Genomic DNA, 19,665 nt, shown 5'->3' with positions numbered 1-19,665 from the left:
AAAAAAGGAAAAAAAGAGAATGATTTTGCATATGATTTCAGGAAAACAGATTTCATTGTTTCTGCCTTTTCCTCATGTTTTACCCTTCAGGTTTTGTTTTACGTACAAACAGACCTGGTGAGTTGCCCCTTAGCAAGGCACAGAGGGTTTGGCTGGATTAACATTGCTTCCCTAATAATTACTATTTTTTTAATCAAAGTGCTTTTGGTGCCCATTACAACTGAACTGAGCATTGATCAATTCTGTGCCTGAAAATCATTTGTCTTTAATTTGAGTGTTTTTTGGTTTTTCTTCTGTTGGGTTTTCTGTTTTGTTTTGTTTTTTCGTTTTTTATTTGAACTTGCAATACAAAACTAAATCTAACCCGAAATTAACAACACCCTTTCTGGCAAGTTTAAAGAGCAGTATGGTGTTTGGAAATGTCTTTCGAGCCTCAAAATTGCCCGTGTGCATAAAAATGACAAAACTCCAAAACCGAATCACAAGAGCCCCCCCAACCCCTGAGACCTGCAGGAGGGAGGTGGGTCTGTCACAGCAGTGGGGCGCAGCCAGCCCTGCTCCAGGCACGGTGTGTGTCACGTAGTCATCTCCATCCAAAGACAGCTTTTGGAAGGGACATCCTCACTTCCATCCAGCCATGGTAGTGAATTGTATCCAGGAGCAGTAGAGTGCCATCAATCTTGTGATACAGGCTATAAGCCCGATTCATTACAAGAAAAATGGTGGGGGTTTTTCTTCTTTTCAGTTGGATTTTTCTTTTTCCCTTTGCAAATTTGCACAGCCCTCCTTCATGCATGCCCCAGCCCACAGCTCAGAGTGCGGTGCCGTTGCCACTGCCCTGCCCCATGGCTGCTGCCCCTCTGTGGGCAGAGCAGCACTGCATTCCCTCCTGGCCACACACCCTGGCCTCACTGCTTAGCCTCATGGTCTCCCAAGGAGACTGCAGCCTTCTCATTTCCAATCCCCTTCAGCTCTGGTGTGCAGACACTGCTGACATCCCTGCTCCTGGCTGGCGACCCTTTGTGGCACTCTGTGCGTTGTCGGGCAGCAGGGCAGTTACCTGTGCAGGAGCTATTCACTCTTCACTTCCCTCTCCCCTTCTTTTTCTTTTGTGAGGATGCAGCCACCAGCTTGCCTTGCTAGGTCAGACAGGTTCTCTTTTCTGTCACAGCAGCTATATCCTATGCTCAGCAAAAAGGGATGTTTTCCTCTGCTTATGCTCAATGTCAGCCCTAAACCCCACTCTTGACCTGGCTGCATCACCACAAGGAGGTGACGGCCGAGGGCTCTCAGTCTCCATTCCCATTGTTGGGGCCGTGCCAGATCCCTCGGCTGCTTTTGATGACCTCATCCATTCTTGAATTTTTTTTTTTTATGAATTGGGACCTGAGCCATGCAAAATGAGCAAACGTAAAAGTCTGAGTGCTGCAAACTCCTCCTAGACAACTTCACTATCAATGTCACATTTCTTTTAAATCCACCTGACATTTTTTTGCGTGTAAAACATTTTTGTCTCGTAAACACTTTTTTTAAAGTAAAACCATTGGGGGGACATTTTTATCTTGCATGTTACATGGGGGGGGATTAATTTGGAAAGATAGCGAGCCAGCGAAAAATTGGCAGGAGAGGGTTTTAGTGCCTTCCCTTGTGGGTTCATTGACAAGTCTGAGATTTTTCCAGTTTCCAACCTGTTGCCACCAGCCTTTCCTCCCTGCTGACCAGAGATCAAAGCGCTAAGGCCGTAAGCTCAGCCCGACCCGCTGCTCAGCAGCCAGTGCCCGGCTGTCCCAGGTGAGCCGCGGTGCTCCGACGGCTCCCAGCACGGCTGGACCTCGGGCGCCTCTCCGGCTTTGAGCCCCGCGCCCCGACAACCCCTTACTGTACTTTATACTTGCCAGTATAACGAATCTAGTAACACAAGCTACTGACCTTGATGGTGAGTGTGAGCAGTTATGTTTTGTTGTTTTCTCTCTTGCTTGGTTGGGGCTGCTGTGAGAGAGGGTGTCTCTGAGGCATACTTTCCGGCCTCTCTTACACTCGGACGTGCACACCTCCTCTCAAACACTCTTCTGAGCGCTCTCAGCGGGAAGGTTTGTCCACACCTATTAATCCTCTCTCAGTGTCCAGCTTCTTGTTAGTAGCAGCTGGTTGCATGTTTTTTGCTTGTTCAGACGAAACGGTTCAAGAAACGACTCATATCAACTCTTGAGAAATGTCTCTATTTTTTTGTACACTTTCTTTTGATGTTTTTATTAATTTCCCTTACTTAAAAAACAAAACACCTGTCGTCCCGTAAAACATTTCACATCTCCCCTTGCCTGTTCTTAGAGTGTATGTATCTGTGGGACTGAACTAAATGCATGCACTGTAGTAGTCGTACTGGTAGCAGTAGATGTAGTTGTAGAACATGCATTGTTGAGTTGATATTATAGGTGCCACAATGTGAAATAGCGCGGCAGTTAAAAGCATAGCCTTGGTCTGACTGAGAGCGTAGGGCTATTAATAAAGCAGAGAGCTGCTAAAGGCTTGGATCCATAGTATGCATTTGTTAAATCCCATTATCTGGAAGTTTAAATTGAACGCAGCTGAAGGCAACCTACACCCTTCTGACAAGAACCCGCACATGCTGTTACGTTGATAGTAAATTTGCCGTATTTTTTCAAATTAAACCCCCTAGGAATTTAAATGCTGAGCATAACAATATTCTCTAATTTTTATTTTATATTAAAAAGATATTTTAAAAATCATTTTACAATCATGGTTTCTCCATCAGCCTGTTACTCGTCCATATTAGCCCATAGAATCATTTGTTAGCAGTTGTAGACCAGATGTGCCGAATGCAAATCACTCCATTTGGGTGTCTAAATAATACCATGTGTGCGAAGCAGCTTCCCGCAGACCGTCCCAAGACATAAAGCAATTGTTTTTAGGTCATAAACCTTAAATCTTGTTATGCAACAGAGACTCTGAGCTAGCGGTGGTTTGTATTCATTGCCATGTCACCGAGCTTAAGGGAGCATTTGTAAATGAAGATGTAATGTTTCATGAATATTGGCATTAGGAGCTTGAGACGAGTTCATCATCTTTGCCTTCGAGCCAGCGAGCGGCGTTGCTTCTGGTGCCCAGGTGTGTGCACTGGGCTTTGGGAGGTCTTCCCCAAATGAAGTTTAGTCTATAGATTTAGCAGGCAGCAGGTGAGATCCCAATAGAGACTTTGTTTCTCTGTTTCGTTGGTTGGTTGTCAGAGAACACCCTGCTGGGAGCAGCTGGGGTATGCAAGGTGTGGGCGCACGCTCCCTGCTTCCTCCTCCTCCTCCTCCTCCTCCTCCTCCTCCTGTGAAGGCACTGTGCTGAGCCCATGGTCCTGCTCTGCTGGGGGCTCTGGGTTCAGCAGTGCTGCCAGGAGGAATAACGTTTTCCGAAGGCTTTCAAAGTGTAGTTAAGAATTTGTATCTGCTCCTTACCTCTAACAGAGCATAAAGTAAATCAGCCAAACAACAGCTTGGATGGAGCTGACCCAGTGGCAGCCTATGCAGAGCAATCGGAGCTGCCCGTATCGCTTCCCTGATTGCTGCCGAGGAGCCGAGGTACTCGTGTATCAAGAGGGAGAATTATGTCCCCTTTTGATCTCGATCTGCCAAGGAGACGGGGGACCCGCTGTTTAATGCACAAGGCGTATGATGTAGTGAAGAGTGTATCTGAAAGTTAGCAGAGCGACAAATTGCGAGGGGCTTAGGAATCCTTGTCTTACACTTAAGGAAGGTGCTCTAAAAATGTAATATCGCCATTAGGCGCCCATAGTGTTGGCAAATTGCAGCCATAAAGAGCTGGACCACGGCTGGGCTGTGTGGGGGGAGTGACACCAGCACGGAGCTGAGCAGGGATGCGCTGAGGTGATGTGGCAATGAGAGATTTATGCGGCCTGCGGAGAGGGCTCCCTGCGGCACAGCCGCTCAGATGGAACTGCTCCCCTCCTTTTATTTTGCTATATAAAAGTACATAAAATTTAATCCAAGCTATGTAATCTCAAAAGCCAGAACCTAACAAGTGGACCACTTGGGAGCAGCAAGCAGGCTGAAATTTCTCACTCCACTGGAACAGCCAGTAATTATGTGACAGAGGCTGGCAACCGGAGCTCTGCACGGCTGGAGCTTCAAAAAATTAATGGCTGCATCAGATGTTATCTTCTGCTTATCTTCCTAGCAGAGGCGGGCGGTGCTGGAGAGTGGTGCAGGCAGTCAGCAGGGAGGGGTGGCATGCAGAACCTCACACCCCTTCATGCACTTGCAGTGGGGGAACACAAAGACCAGTGTCTGAAAGGAGGTTATAGAGTGCTGGGGGTCTGCCCCTGCTCTGGGTAATGGGTAGGATGAGAGGTGATGGTCTCATGTTGTGTCAAGGAGGGTCAGGTTGGATTATGAGGAACAATTTCTTCTCCAAAAGAGCGGCCAGGTGCTGGCACAGGGAGTGGGGGGGTCACCGACCCTCCAGGTGTTCCAGATCTGTGGGGATGTGGAGCTGAGGGACACAGTCAGCGTGTGCAGTGGGATGGCTTGGGGTCAGACTTAGTGATCTTGGAGGTCTTCTCCAAACTTAATGATTCTACGGTTCTGTGATTCTATGTTTTGTGTCAACTGGGAGGTCTTGTGCCGATCCAGGCTGGTTCCAGCCCCACAAGGGTTTTCTCCTCGGGCTATACGAGCCCCACTCATCGGCTTTTCCTCTTGGGCTGAGCTCTTCCAGGGCCATGAAGGAAGTTTGGCAGATTTAAAGCCATTTGGTGCTGCTGTGATTAGGCCTCAACCACAGCAGCAATCGTTCTGCATAGGGCTCCCGGCTGAGGTCTGTTGTGGTTTAAATACATCAGCCTTAATCAATAATTTCGTAATAGAAAACCTTGCGCACTTGATAAATCGTCTCCTGTGCAATTAGTGACCACCTCTGATGTGCAGACTTAAGCATGGTGTAAGTTAATCTTTTATGAATTTAGCGGCTAACTTTTAATAGCCTTTTCAATCAAGAGAATTATTTTCAGTGGGAAATAGGTCCCAGCAGAGACCCCACTGCCTCCAGGCACACAGAGCTGATGCCCCCGCAGCCGTGGGATGGGCTGAGCACAGCGGGCTGTGCCCCATTAGTGCCACAACTCTGAGTGTGACATAGCATGCATTTTACAGATCCACTGCTGTATTTGCATGCTGACTCTCAGCCTAAAAGCTTTAGAAGTAAGTACGTAATTACAATGCTGTTGGGTTTGTTGGTTTTTTAGGGTTTTTTTCTGATTTTAGAAAAAGAAAAGTGAAAAAGAAGCTGTGACGTTTTTCCTTGCAGCGAGTGCTCGCATGCGTCTGGCTCAGGATTAGCACGAGGAGCAGAGTGGATTAGGAATTGCAGGAGAATGCAGAATTGGTCTTTGGGTGCATAAAGCTGAGCTCTTTAAAACCAATCCGTTCAGACAGCTGGGGCTGTTCAGAGGCATCTCCTGGCAGTCAGAGCCCGGCGCTGTGTGCAGGGAGGGCCCCCAGATGCCCACAGGTAAGTGGGTGCCCCAGGCTGTGGGACGGGGTCCCTGCACATCGTGATGCCTTACAGCCCCGGGGTTGTTGTGATTTTCCTCCTGTATTGTCTGTTACTGTACAAAAGGCTTCGATTTAAAATTAACGGGAGTGATAGCCAGTTAATGCGTTACAGTAGGAGGCCAGAGTTTCTGTTGCTATGGCAATGGAGTTCGGCTCATTTGTTTTGTAGATGAGTAATTACTACGCAATTAGAGTGGGCTAAAAATAAAGGGGCCTTTTGTTCCCTGTTACTCATTAATATTAATAAAAGACCTGTCCAGGCCGTGGTAAACAATTAATGCAGATGTGGTGCCCATGGTAAAAGTAGCAACAGATTTCATGTTACCCAGCAAGAGGTGAAAGTGACGTCTCTGCTTAGTTTGGCTCTTGCTCATTTTATATAGAAAAATGATGGGGGAGGCCTGCTCTGCACAGGGTCACACGGCTGGCTCGGTGCTGAGAGCTGCAGCCTCATGTGTGCACATGGCAGTGCTGGCTGGCCCTGTCGTGCTGCAGTGTGGGAGCCTCTCAACCAGCCCAGCCCGGGGCAGTGCAGGCACTGCTGCTGGAATGGCAGCCCGGTGTGCCCAGCACCAAAAGAGCAGGAGGAGATGGTCCCAGGCACTTTGTGTGAAGCATGCAAGCACTGGACACAGCAGATTTCAAATGGACTGTAACATCAGCTGAATGGACAGGGAAGGCTGCTGGTCAGGCACCAACACAGGCTGTCCGGTGAGCAGGTGGGTCCCTGTCCTTGGAGGTGTTCCAGGACTATGGCAGTGTGGCACTTGGGGTTGTGCCTAGTGGGCATGGTGGCGGTGGGGTGGGGTTGGCCTTGGTGGTCTCAGAGGTCTTCTCAAAAACCTTAATGACAGTGAGTGGACGTGATGGGTTGGCGGTTAGACGAGGTGATCTTCTCCAGCCCTACTGCTTCAGTGACTGATTTGCTGAAGGTGGCAAACAGGACAGCCATCACCTCCCAGATTTACTTGCTGGCCGTGTAGGTGGGGGGACACGGCTGTAGCCCCCGGTGCTCAGCAGCCGCAGCGCTGTGTGGAAACACCAGCAGTGAGGGGCAGCGGCACGGCCCAAAGTGCCGGAGTGGTGGTTGGGGGATTGCAGAAAAATGGAAACCGCTTCCCTCCCAAAGTGTTTAACTAATGGAGGGAAACGTAGCACAGCCTTTGTAAGGTCGACATTTGTTTGTTGTTAAGGATCTAATTAGAAACATGAGAGGGAGCTGAATGGCTGCTTGCTCGGCTAATTAGCGACATGCACGAAGACCACTTTGAACTTCAAGGACACAAAGCTATTAGCGCTTACATCAAAAATGGATTAAACTTCTGTGCTTTTATAATGATTAAAGATGAGCTGCTCGAGAGGAAATCCTTTTGTGGGGTTGTGACAAGCGCCGGCTCCCTGATTGCAGCTCCTACAAGTGGAGCTTTGTGTGGCCTCCGCGTCAGCTTGGTGCACGTGGCACTGCCAACTTGCAGGACAGAGAATGTGATTAGGCAATAAATATTGATCGTTTGCAAAAACTGTACAGCCAAGCTGGAAAGTGCAGGACTTAGAAAAGCTGCATTTGAGTACATGGAATGTTGTGCTCTGTTTTGTTTTGTTGGGTTGGGTTTTTTTTTTTGGCAAATGAATGCACAGCTTCCAGATGGGGCTGATGCTTTGAGGGAGCCCAGTGTGGCCTTCAGCAGGAGCAGGTACTGCTCGCATGCTTGCAGGGTGCACCGAAGGACAGGGGTTGGTTTTTTTAAGCATTTTCTCCACTTGAATTTCCGGTGTATGCAACTCTTTGTAACAGCAGGGGAGCACCGGGGCGGAGGCAGGAGCAGTTCCATAGGATGACAATTGTCATCATCACACCGGCACGTCCAGCGTGGTGCATAACAGCTGGGATTGCTGCTAGGTGCAGGCCTGGAGGTGTGAATAAGGAGGGGTCAGGCGCTGCCCTGTCCCTGCTCAGTTCCAGCTGTAATTGCTGTGCTTGGGAACCTGCTCACCTCCCGCTGCTTTCTGTCGTTATCCTGGCGATAGTTTGATGTGTGAAGCCATTTCCGAAAGGGCTGCAGAGACAGAACAACCTTTTAAAGTGTGACTGCAGATAGAAAATACGGTACCAGTAGTGTCTTGTTAAGGCAGATAGCAGCTCACGGCATCTCTCGGCCCCATCACCACCAATTTGCTGATGAGCCCCGCGGCTGTTCTGCCGTTTGTCCCTGCGGGCAGGGGAGCTGCCCGGCCCTCCCTGGGGCTGTGCTGGGTCTCCACAGGCGGCACCAACCTGGCTGTCCTGGGAAGGATGCCTCCAGCTGTCAGCACTGACAGAGGATCTGCCTGCCCCAGGGCTTACTAAGAGCTCTTCAGGTCTGCTTGGAAGGAGCACAAGCAAAGCACAGCCCCGTACAGTTCTGCACAGTGCTGTGTTGAGCAGTGTCTCTAATTGCAGTGCTGGGTTCTCTGCTTTCCTGTCTGTCTCCGACTTTTGTGCTCAGCTACTTGGGAGCTGTTTGTACGTTGCTGTTCTCTAGGATGTCTGTGTGTTTCCAGCTCATTATTTTGGAGACATTTTCTAGTTTGAGCATTGATCTGAACTGGAGGTGTGCCACGTGCAGTTTGTCTCAGACATAAAACAAAGATGCATGTAAAAGGGCAGGTAGAGGAAAGTGATGCCTCTGATAGTTCGGCCCGACCACAAACAAATGTGTTTGTGCCTCCAGTAGGAGCTGTGTGCAATGCCTGGGATACAACAAAAAAGTCTGGATGCAAACACTGAATTCTTAATGCTGTGTCTTTGCGCTCCTGCAATCTGAATAGTAAGCAAAAACAAGGAGCACTGACGTCTTATTTCACACTGACATTAATTTGTACATCCATGGCTGAGTAAATCACATCTGGGCAGCTAGCATCTCAGAACAGCAAGGTGCAAGCTCTCCTCATCTGCAGCAGTGATTGCTCGAGGAATCAGCGCTGGCCCAGCTCTCCGTGAAGTGGGTGCAGTGCTGGCTACTGGTAGGGAACTTGTGAGGCTCTAAGCACTAATGATTCAGCTTTGCATGCAGTGCAGGAGTTTCTCTGCACCCCATCCTCTGGCTGGTTATTTAAAGTATCAGCATCACACTGTGCCTGCTGGTCCATTAGTCATGCACGAAGATGTGGTCATTGGTGTTCATGCTTCGGGACACATGGGATGCCTGAGAAATCAGGAGGGAAGCAATCTGTGCTGCACCAGTAGCCCTGGTTTTTAGTGATGTCCTCTGCAGCATTTGTACTTGGTTCTTTCAAAGTCAGTGCAGCAGGTTTGAATGCTTGGGTGCCTCTGGGGGAAATTCCCAACTTCCAGGTACTGCAACACAGTGTCAGAGAGGTTTAAGGAAGTAGATAAAAGCATCCTTTGCTCCACATGCCTGCCTGTAGTTACCGTAATATCTCATGGAATTAGATCTAAGTACTCTTTAGCTACAGGTGATGTTCCTTCTGTGAAAATGCAGGCAGCTCCTCTGAACTACCATGAATCAAATTAAATCCCAGGTGAGCTGAATCAAATGCCCCAAGCAGGGTGTTGTTGCTGTCCCAGCTGTCCCCCTGGCCCATTCCCCACCCCGATCCATACCCGTTCCATCACCAGTGCTAAATGTTACCCTATTGTTTCTTCCTTCAAGTTGGAAGCTGATGTTTGCAGCACATTATATGAATTTTTCATAAAGATAAAAACAGCCTAATCTTGTGAGCTTTGAGTCTTGGTAGTGGGTAATGGCTTTGATTTAAAGCATTTTGTCTTAATGATAGTTATATTGAAAATTTCCTGCTGCTTTCAAGCACGTGGAGTTATTATCATAAACATTGGTGGTAGAAATGCCTGCCAAATTGTGCGTGGCTGTTTATGGCAGATGAGAGAGTCATCCAGAAATTAGAGCTCTGGATCAACAAGTTGTCAAGAAGCGTGTTGGTACGGAAGGGCTCCATCGGGGCGCGGAGGAGCAGCGTGCCGTGGCACTGCAGCAGGCGCAGGGGGAACTGCGGGGCAGGGGCTGAACGGGCGCTTCCACTTGGCTTGCTTCCTTATGTTATTCCTTGTGTAGAGCCTCTTGTGTTTGCTTCTCTTGGAAAAATAAGCAGATGCATGCTTTGTAAATGAGGATATGTTTCTAGGGGAATATTTCACTCTTTTTTTTTTTTTTTTTAAACACATGTTGCTTTGCTCTTTGTGCTGTGTTCCGCAGCATCACCCACTCTGAGCAGCACCTCCACCAGGGCCTGTGGCCAAACTCTGCTTCCAGCAATGCCAGAAGCAGATTAGCTCAGCAGCACTGATTGTGTCCCAGGGAATATGAGCCCTCCCCGGGAGGTGATTGATTGTCCTTGGGCAGTTCTCAGGAGTGCTTGCTGATGGTGCGGGCGATTTATTCCGGTGTCTGCGGGAGGGGATGGCCATGGGGACGGCTGTGGGCAAGGAGCGGCTGCGGGCAGAGCTCAGCTGCTCTCTCCATGAAGAGATGCATTTCTGGCTGCAATAACAGAGGGCTGTATTTCATCCTGAAGTTGATTCTGCCTCTTCTTGAGGAGGAAATGCAGTAAATCATGGGGTGGTTTCTTGCAAAGTTGAGGTTTTCCTTCTGCCTGTGCAGTGGTGGGGAATGCAGCCACGGGTTGTGCGCTGTGCTTCGCATTGCTTTTTTTCAACTTTTGAAATCTTTGTAGAATAATTGTAAAACAAGCACAGCAGTGATTACTGAACCCCTTTCCCTCTCTCTTTACCTTCACTGACTTGAGTTTATTTGGGTGGGATTTCAGTATCCAGCTTGCTGTGCTTTACCCATCTGTTTCCGTCTTCCCTCCCAGAGAGACATCTGAATCCTTGTTAGTGCAATGCACAGCTTGCTAAGGCAAATGTCATAATGAATCCTGACTTAGAAATTTCTCAAGAGTTCATCAGAAGAGAGTTTATCTTTCAGTGGTGACCTTTCCTGTTGCACGTGGATTAATGTACGAGCCGGGTCTGTGCTAACACGGCAGTTTGCAGGAACGGGCGCTCGATAAGCGAGCTCCAGGAGCTCTGCCTGCTCCCTGCAGGGTGTGCAGCACTGAGCCCACGGCTTCAGCCAGGGTTGCTAGCTCTGCTCTGTACCCCACATGCAGCTCTCTGCTGGCACAGTGTGTTGAGAAGTGCCTCACATGCATTCAGTGTGTGCAGAGAGCTCTGCGGAAGGATGCCGAGGTGAGTTAGTAGTAAAAGAACCTTGGTCAATGTAGTGCTGTCTTGAGGTTACAGATACGTTTTAAAATTAGCTCCAAATTGACATTTATTTTAGCAGACGACTCTGTAGGTTCTCTGCTCAGACAGAGCAGTGCTCAGGGAGTGACTGCAGTGAGTGTGCAGGGATCGGGGTCTTCTCTGTAAGGAAAAGAACAGCAAATTCTAAGGCAAGCAAATGCTGCAGGAAATGTCCTTGTTCTCATCACTCAGCTGTTGTCACTTGTTTTCCTTAGGTGTAGAAAGAGCTTCCAGAGGATGGGGCTGTCTGGGGTTGGGGAAAGTTGAGGCTGGTTTGCTGTGATTTACAGACACATCTAATCTTTTTCACATCCCTCCCACATCGATCTGATGCAGGGCTTTGTGGTAACACCCGGGGCTGAAAATCATACATAGTGGAAACCCTTGTGTTGGAGGTACCAAGTCATGGTTTCAGGGCTGCGAAAACATCCAGTGCAGGATGGTTCCCTGTGCAATCAGTTGATAAATTGGAGCTCAATTCTGATCCTGATGGAAACAGGTACAGTGTCTGCCACGGCTTCCCGAGTGCTTGAGATGGGAGGGCATCGCCCGCTGGGACCCACAGGAGAGCAGCAAGGCTCTGCTCCAGGACTGACCAGAGCAATCTGTGGCTCGCTGCACTCCTTCGGGTCAGCAGAATCCCTGCCAGTTTGCCAGCAGTGCACTTCCCAACATCAACCCGTGGTTATTCCCAGCTCTGTCTGCAGGATGTCTGACCAGGGGAATGTCTCGGGTGCTTTGCAGGCCGCAGTGCTTTAATCTCAGTGCTCTGTGCCTCTGCACCCAACAGCACCCGCAGCTCTTGGACAGCTTCTGCTGGGAGCTGACAGCTTTGTCCTACAGCTGATAGCTTTGTCCATCTCCACAGAGTCTTAATTTTTCTTTGAGGGCTGAAATGGCACCCAGAGTCAGGCGAGTTTTGTGTTTTGTTTTCTGCTCCATTTTAGTCTCAGATTACTTGCAGGTTTGTATACAACAGATTTCTTTTCAGGCATTTCTTACCCGAACGCGCTGCATTCTGCATGTTGGGAAAGTCATTCAAGGTCCCTTTGCTGTTGTTTCAAAGCGATCGTAAAACTGCCTCCAGCTCTAGGTGCGCTTCAGTGCAGCTATTGTAAGAAGACAAATATTTAGCAACTCAACATGGCTGAGTGAATCGTTAAAGTACGGCTTTCTCAGGACTGTTTAGTCTCCTGGTAATTATGAGAGCTTTTCTATTTCATTTATCGGGTCTGGAGCAAAGTGTCAGCTCTGTAAAAGCTTCCAACCCTTTCTGTGAAGTTCTGCAAACAGCTGTTAGCAGGCGGTGCACAAAGTGCTGCCTGGGCACCCCGTGCCCCACGGAGCTGTGCGAGCGGAGCGGTGGGCGTGCTTTTGTGTCACACGTTTGTCTGCAGCCACTTCTGTGATCATCAGGATGTAGTACCAAATTGATGCTCAGGAGATAGAAAATTGCCTTTTTCTTACGTTACATACCTACAATCAGAAGGATGTAGAATAAACAGCTGCCAACTCCTTCCGCACGTATGCAAGCTGGTATTCCTGAATTTCTTAGAGCTGTAAATGCCTGGGGCTGGGCTGCTTTGGGGGATGGAACATCTCGCTCCTTGCTGCTCGGTTTGCTCTCAGTGAAGTTTGGGACAGGCTGAGTACATCTCCTTATTATCTGTGCATGAACTCGTAACTGTGGGTTAATGATGCAGAGGTGCTGCAGTGTGTGTGTGTCCGATCCACTGCTCCCACTCACACTTGGTTCAGGGGCTGGCTCAGCTCCTCATCCTACAGCTGCAGAGGCCACAGAAGTGTTCATTCATAGGACATTTGGCTCGCAGCACCTCTGCAGCCTTACTCCATGCATCTCACTGGGGGTGGCTGCAGTGCATGAGTCCCACTTGCTGTGGTGCAAAGCAAGGGCAGCCCTTGTGTCACACAGGTGCTGCAGGGTGCCCCGCTGCCAGCCCAACCTGCACTCAGTACCATTTTGAAATGGTGTAATATTTGATCACTATATCTCAAAATTAAATATTGAGGCATTCTACAGGCGTGTTCGTGCCAGCCTCGACATGCCATTGCCATCAGTGGGCTGCATCAGAGATGAATATGGCCTTGCACCCCAACTTTGATTTTTAATTAAATGCTCTGTGCACCTCTAGATGAGAGCTGTGTGATTTGGGGACCATGACTTCTTATTGGTGTGATCTGCACTTTTTCCCAGCAAGCCACGCACTGCAGGAAGGCAGCTGTGCAAGGCACAGGGCCACACTGCAGGGCTGGGAGCAGCACGTGGGCTCCATGCAGAGCCCTGCTCACCCCTTGTGCCTCATGCCATGGCTGTCTGCAGCTGTACTCGTGCTCTATGCTTTGGCACCCTCCATCTCTAAAGAACGTGTTAAAGAATGTTAAGGCCAGGTTGGATGGGGCCCTGGGCAGCCTGGTCTGGTATTAAATGGGGAGGTTGGTGGCCCTGCATGTGGTAGGGGGATTGGACATTCATGATCTTTGAGGTCCCTTCCAACCCTGGCCATTCTGTGATTCTGTGAACGTGTCCCTGTGTCCCCACCAGGCGCAGGGCAAGGCCTGCCTGCAGAGCGGAGCACGGGGCTGAAATGCCCACATCCATTTTGTTCAACCAGAAGGAAGAAAAGGAGGGGAAAAAAGCACTGGCTTATAGTAATAAAGGGCTTTTGAACATCTCAGCTGGATATTTTTCTTCATGAGTGAGAAGGCCAAATGCTATCTTGACATTTAATCTTTAATAATAAAAAAGGTACTTTGTTTGCCAGTGAATTCCAAAATAATCTGTTTACTCTCTCATGCCTTATTACTTTTAACTTGCCAGCTTAGATGACCTACTTACTTTCCCCTGCTACCACTTTACAGCCACATAAAACCATTTACTTTGCAACATTTACTTCCCTGTCATTGCAGAGCCAACAGTTGCCGTGTTTTTGCTGGTTAATCCGTTGGGTTGAGGAACGCGTGCCGTCAGCGCGGTGGGGACGGTCGTGGAACCACAGCAGCACGGCGAGTTGCCCCAGTTTCTCACTGACAGCACTGTGTGTGCTGCTGCAGTTCGTAGTGTCAGTCTGCAGCCCGGTTTGCCTCTCGGGAGCCTTGCTGTGGGCCACTCCTGCGGGGCAGGCGGGACTTGCCCTGCAGTGCTGTTTGTCCCCAATAAACACCGTTCTGTGTTGACCTGCAGGGCTTTCTGTAGGCTGTCAAACTCCATAAACTCTTTGGGTGCGTGGCGGAGGTAGGCAGGGAGCTGCAGTTGGAGGAGGAGGCTGAGGGAGTTGTGGTGCAGGCTGAGCACAGAGGTGATGTAAGTTGCCGTTTGCACGGCTCCAGGGAGATTGTGGTGATGCTGTGGCCGTGTGGTCGTTGTGGCTGGTCAGAGCCTGCATTCAGGGCATCTTTAAGGGCCATTTTGGTATCCAGGACTGAGCTGTGAGAGTGTGGTCAATCAGACTACAGTGCCAGGTCAGCAGCACCATGGAGGCAGTGCTCCATTGGCAGCGCCAGGTTGGCAGTGCTGTGTCAGCAGGGCCGTGTTGGCAGGGCCATAAGGGCCGTGTTGGCAGGGCCGTGTTGGCAGGGCCATGTTGGCAGACCTCTCCCGCTTCCAGCGCCATCCCCATCCGCTCTCCGTGCCGCTGACTTTTCTTTCACATTAAATCCTCTTACTCATAAACTTCACATCCAAGAACAACAGTGAGGAATGGCAGAAGCCTGATCATCTAACATGCTTTAATATCTAAATCTGTTCTTCAGTATCATTCTTGTTTACATTGTTTTTCTGTCTCAAAAAAATATATATGTGAAGGGAGGAAAAAAATAAAATTTTCTTTTACTTCCACATTAGGAGGTGAGTTGCCATACACCCTCTGGAATTCTTTTTTTGCTTTGAATCTTTATTTATTTGTTTAATTTTCGTTGATGTCCCCCCAACATGGTTTTGGAGATGAAGGTAGGTCTTCGATCTCCAAATCTAAAGAAAGGCAAATTAAATAAAACAATACTCTCCTTGGTCATACCTAAAAAATAAACCCAAACTGTTCCATTCCATACCATTAAAAAAAACAAATTAACTATTGAGCTATTTCTACAGTTTACCAATTTAAGAGGGCAGGTTTTCCAAAGAATCAAATGGATCCAAAATGATTTTTCTAGATGCGATTGAAGTTGTTTGCTGTCAACATTTTAATATCAATATTACCACAATGTGTAGTCTCAAACTAGTTCCTTTGTAGTTTGCATGGGATGTGAATGCTGTCTCGGCGTGCCCAGACCTAGAGAACTCGTTACTACTGCATGAGCATCAAGTCAGATGTTGAAAAATATCTATTATATTTTGTGATAATTTGGTAAAAATGAGCACCTACAGTCTCTGGTTGCAGTAGTGTGTTGAATGATCGTTCTTTTTTTTTTATATATATTCATATATATATTTTGGAGCTCTAAGCTTCGTAGTAGTACGGGCTGACTATTATTCAGTACTTGCTCTCCTATCGCATGGCCTTGGTTAAGTGTTAGAAGTTGGGCCTAGGCTGTTTATTCTGGTGTTTGGCTTTGTAATAACGGTGCATGCCCGGCGTCTGGCCTCATACCCAGCTTTATTCTCTGCACACCAGTCTTGAATAGCTACAGTGCTCAACCGAATTTTGGCGCACCCGCTTCCCCGGCAGGCTCCAACCCAGCCCGGCCCGGAGGCTTCCCTGGGGCCAACAGCCCTGGGCCCGTCGCAGACCTCTACGGCACGGCCAGCCAGGACTCCGGCGTCGGCAACTACATAAGTGCTGCCAGCCCACAGCCGGGCTCCGGCTTCAGCCACGGGATCGCCGTGAGTACCGCGCGCCGGGAGGGCGTTATTCAGCGACACGATGGGGTTTGGTATCTTTTTTGATTACTGTATGATGAGCTGGTTTGTGCGCAGCTCCTGCCGCCTCCAGCACTGTGCGTAACCCTCTGCAGTTGCTGAGGTTTCTTGCAGCCCTGCACTCTGCTGTCCCAGAGCCGCTGGAGTTGCGATGCGGACTGGAAACACTTGTCTGAGCCTTAGCTGCACAAACGTGGCGTGTTTTGAAAGGCCCTATTTAACGGATACAAGCTTCTGCTTGTCTAGATGGTCTTCCCATCAGTGGAACAGCCCGTTGAGGCCGGTGTGCTGCTTGCAGGCAGTGTGCCTGCCTGTGTCCCAGCAGTGGCACAGTGCCATTGGGGCTTGGAGCTTCCAGCCTCTGCCCTAACGGCATCAGTGTGCAGCAGAGGACGTGGGCATGGGAGGTGGGCACTGCCTCATCCAGGCACCTTGAGGCAGCTTAGGGGATTGCTAATGGTCCTTAAAACGTGCAGGTCACAACTAAGTCATTTCTGTTGTGTTGTCAAGTCATTGGAAACGTATTTCTGTCATGTTGCATGGTTCTGCAGGCTCACTAATTACGGGCGATGGAAATTTGCTTAACAAAGCTGCATGCTGTTTTTCAGATTGCACTGTTTTACCTGTGTGTGTTAGCATGAATGTGGTTAAACCGCTTTAGTGGCTGTCAGTCTCCAAAACAGAAAACCAGCAACCTACACTGTTTTCCCTTTTTCCATAAAATGCTGAGAAATCTTCTCCTCTCATAAAATAAACATGTCAAAGTACAGAGAACTCCCCTCAGATTTTCCAAACTAAAACGACAGTTCTGTTCTTTGACCAAATTGGATGAGCTGGGGGAGTGGGAGCATAGTGCAGACAAAGTTCCTGAAATGGTGTTGTTTTTACTGCACGAACAACTGGTATCCAAAGAGACAGAGCAGCCGCTGGCCTCCACGAGAGCCCTCATGCTCTGCAGTCCGCTCTGGTCCTGCTGTGCACGTGGCCACACAGAGGACATGGCAGCCTCTTTGGATCAATCTGAGTATAGAACACAGAATATGATTATTCTGCTAAGAGAAAGCTACACCAATTCGGACTACCCCTTCTGAGACCCCCCTTTCCACTTTCCACCTGAAGACTTACTTGTTTTGAAAATTTGGGTGGTTTAACCTTGGTGACATCCCAATATTTCAGGTAATGAGATGTACGATAAAGGCCATGCTGTCGTGATTTCTCTGCACTAAGACTTCTTCAAAGGCTAATTAGTATTGGATTTTCAGATTGGCAGCCTCTTAGTTAAGGGGATACCCTTCATACTGGGTATACTCCAGTAACCGCAAAGACTCAGTAGCCCTTTTTACCTATATATTTATTTAACACACTCCATTTACTAACCTGGTTTAGAAACAAAAAAGGGAAAACCCAGAGTTTATTTTTGCAACCGAGGGAACAAGAAGGTCTTGGAAAGGTCCTTGTAGAGTTCAGTACACAGAGTCATTAGTGACCAGAACAGCTTTTGGAAATACATATTCCATATTCATGCTGACAACGCAGTCTTTCAAGTCCTTTGATAATTTCTTGCCAAAAATTAATAATCATCTGTTCCCATGTATAGAGCACTGATGAACTTAACAATTGTACAATTTTAGGGACCTTTGATTGCAACGGCTTTTACAAATGGATACCATTGAAACGTTACACATGGTTGGTTGCCATCTCACTTGGAGGTATTACAGTATATACCATTTGTACTTTGTGCTAAACTGCCATTTCCCTTATATTTACTTTGAGAACAATTTTTTTTATCTTCATTCTGTCTTTCCTTGGCTTTTAATCATTCTTTTCTGTGATTTATTTTATTTAAATCAATTTCATGGGTTGGAAACTGGAAGGCAGATCAGGAGCTCGAGCCCAGTGCACTTAGCACAGTAATTTGGAGACTTCAAAACCCCGCGGAAATAAACAGGGATCCCCAAGCCCCTTTGGGGGAGCAGCCAAGTGCCAGCATCATTGTCAGGGGTAGAGATTGGCTATTGAATGCACCCAGCTAAAAACAGATGAGCTCCACTGCTTCATTACAGAGAAACCATCATGCTTAATCAAGCACCGAATATCCCAGCTAGAAGATAACGTTGTAACCATAGAGCAGTTATCAACATTTAAAAAAAATTAAAGCTAAGCAAATTAAATTAAAGACATTACCTAAGTAATGCATCCTTGGATCGCTGCCAGTTTCCTACCCTTTGAACTAAGCTCAAGTTAATTAAATGTTTAATTTTTTTGTTATTTTTTTGGCCTTTGGCATATCCATCTTAGCAAACAAATATTCTTACACTGAGAGTAGCGTAGATTAGAAAAGTCAGTCAATGAAAACTGAAAGGTGTACCCATTGAGTGCAGACAGACGTGATGTGACATCTTTCATTTATTTCTTAGCCTTTAGCCCAGCGCTGTCCTGTCTCAGTGTGCAATCAGGGCTGGAGGCAGTCCGGGGGATGGGACCTGTGGAACACATTCAGGGGCTTTAAACTGCATAAAGATAAATGTATAGGTAACTACTGGCAAATAAAGGGGTTTGCTATTTATTCTTCATCTCCCTATGTACACAAGATTATCTGAAATTCTTTAATGGACTGATTCGGTCCACCACGCGCTATTGTTGTGGGAAAGAAAAGAGGTGCCCGTGCGCTCCTGCTTTAATCCCCGTTACTGTTTGCACGTATCCATGTGTGTTCTCGGGTTGATTTGTCAGAATCCATCGTGTTCTGTGGGCCGCCAGCCTGAGCACGTGGGAGGCTTGAGCAGAACATCGTAATTCAAACTAATAACGCTGCATCGAGGGCAGTGCTCATCAGATTAATATATTGTAATCATTTTACACTTACCACAGCACATCAAACTATAACCATCATTTACCGGCCAGTATTAAAACTCAAGCCATTAATGACTTAAAAACAGAAAGTGCTTTTACTGTTGCTCGTTACTAATGAAAATAGATTTCGAGAGGAGGAAATGAGCCTTGATATTAACTCTTCCAGGACCACCAGGTCTGAAGATCCCGGGGCGCGTATCCCTCGTGCCGTGCAGCACTTGGGGCAGTCGGTGTGGCCCAGGGCTGCCTGCAGCCCCCGCTGCTCATCTCCCTGCTGGCTGCACACAGCGTTCAATGCGGGCAGCAGCCACAGCGCCAGGCGTTGCACCTCCCCTTAGAACGCAGCAGAGTGCCCAGGTGGACGTTGTCCCATTGGGGAAAAACTGGCCATCTCATGTCACTGAAGGCGTGGTCTACTTTCACAGCCCCAGCTGACCCTTCCCCTGTCCTGTGTGCTCCTCTCCTTGCAGAGTCTCTCTGGATGTCCGGGCAAAACGGGGCGAAGTTTCTGAGCGGTCCCACGGTGAGGTGACATCATCAGACTTCAGCACTACATCTTCACCAACAGCAAACGAACTGGAGGTGGCACTCGACGGACTTGGGCTGTTTAAAAAATCTCTCTCATCATCTCATGAATCTGCTGTACTATAAAAACAACAGCTTTTAAAAGTATGTATATAAAATCCATTTCTTGTTCGTTTTATTTTCTCAATGGGTTCCCCCCCCTTTTTAAACCTACTCGACCCACATTTTTTGGTAGCGTTTTGACATAGTCTCGTAGCCACATAGACCTAATTCTTTGTGTATCTCGTAGAAGCCTAACCATAGCCTAGCTGTTTATATTAAGATTTTCTTTCGTTTCCCTCCCCCCGTGTCCCCCCAGTCTCTGTAGTTGCTGTTATTGCAGGACGTGGGGCTGCGGAGCACACGGGTCGTCCCCCCTCCTTTTGTTTGTGCTGTCTTCGTTCACCCGATTCTATCTATTTTCGGCAATAAGGCAAGGACGACAGACTTTTGGGCGTCCTTTTTCTATAAGTGCTTTTTTTTTGTTGAAAGAGGTGATATAAGGTTTTTTGAAATCGTGAATTCTG

General features: G+C 48.1%; 1 long non-coding RNA gene across 3 annotated transcripts; it reads left to right on the top strand.

Annotated features, from left to right (window-relative positions):
- The first annotated feature begins 8 nt into the window (after nucleotides 1-8).
- On the top strand, nucleotides 9-19,665 carry LOC104913914. Of its 3 annotated transcripts, none has more exons than XR_004161799.1 (4): nucleotides 9-2,090; nucleotides 15,477-15,685; nucleotides 17,353-17,430; nucleotides 19,045-19,665. It is a non-coding gene; the product is annotated as an uncharacterized LOC104913914 (long non-coding RNA). The 3 variants fall into 3 exon arrangements; XR_004161800.1 differs by having other exon boundaries at nucleotides 10-2,090; nucleotides 15,531-15,685; XR_004161798.1 differs by lacking the exon at nucleotides 9-2,090 and having other exon boundaries at nucleotides 13,333-15,685.

Source organism: Meleagris gallopavo, chromosome 21 (assembly GCF_000146605.3).
Source record: "Meleagris gallopavo isolate NT-WF06-2002-E0010 breed Aviagen turkey brand Nicholas breeding stock chromosome 21, Turkey_5.1, whole genome shotgun sequence".
NCBI classification, from domain to species: Eukaryota; Metazoa; Chordata; class Aves; order Galliformes; family Phasianidae; genus Meleagris; species Meleagris gallopavo.
Note: the sequence above shows the minus strand (reverse complement) of the source record. Positions and strands in the feature narration are given on the sequence as shown.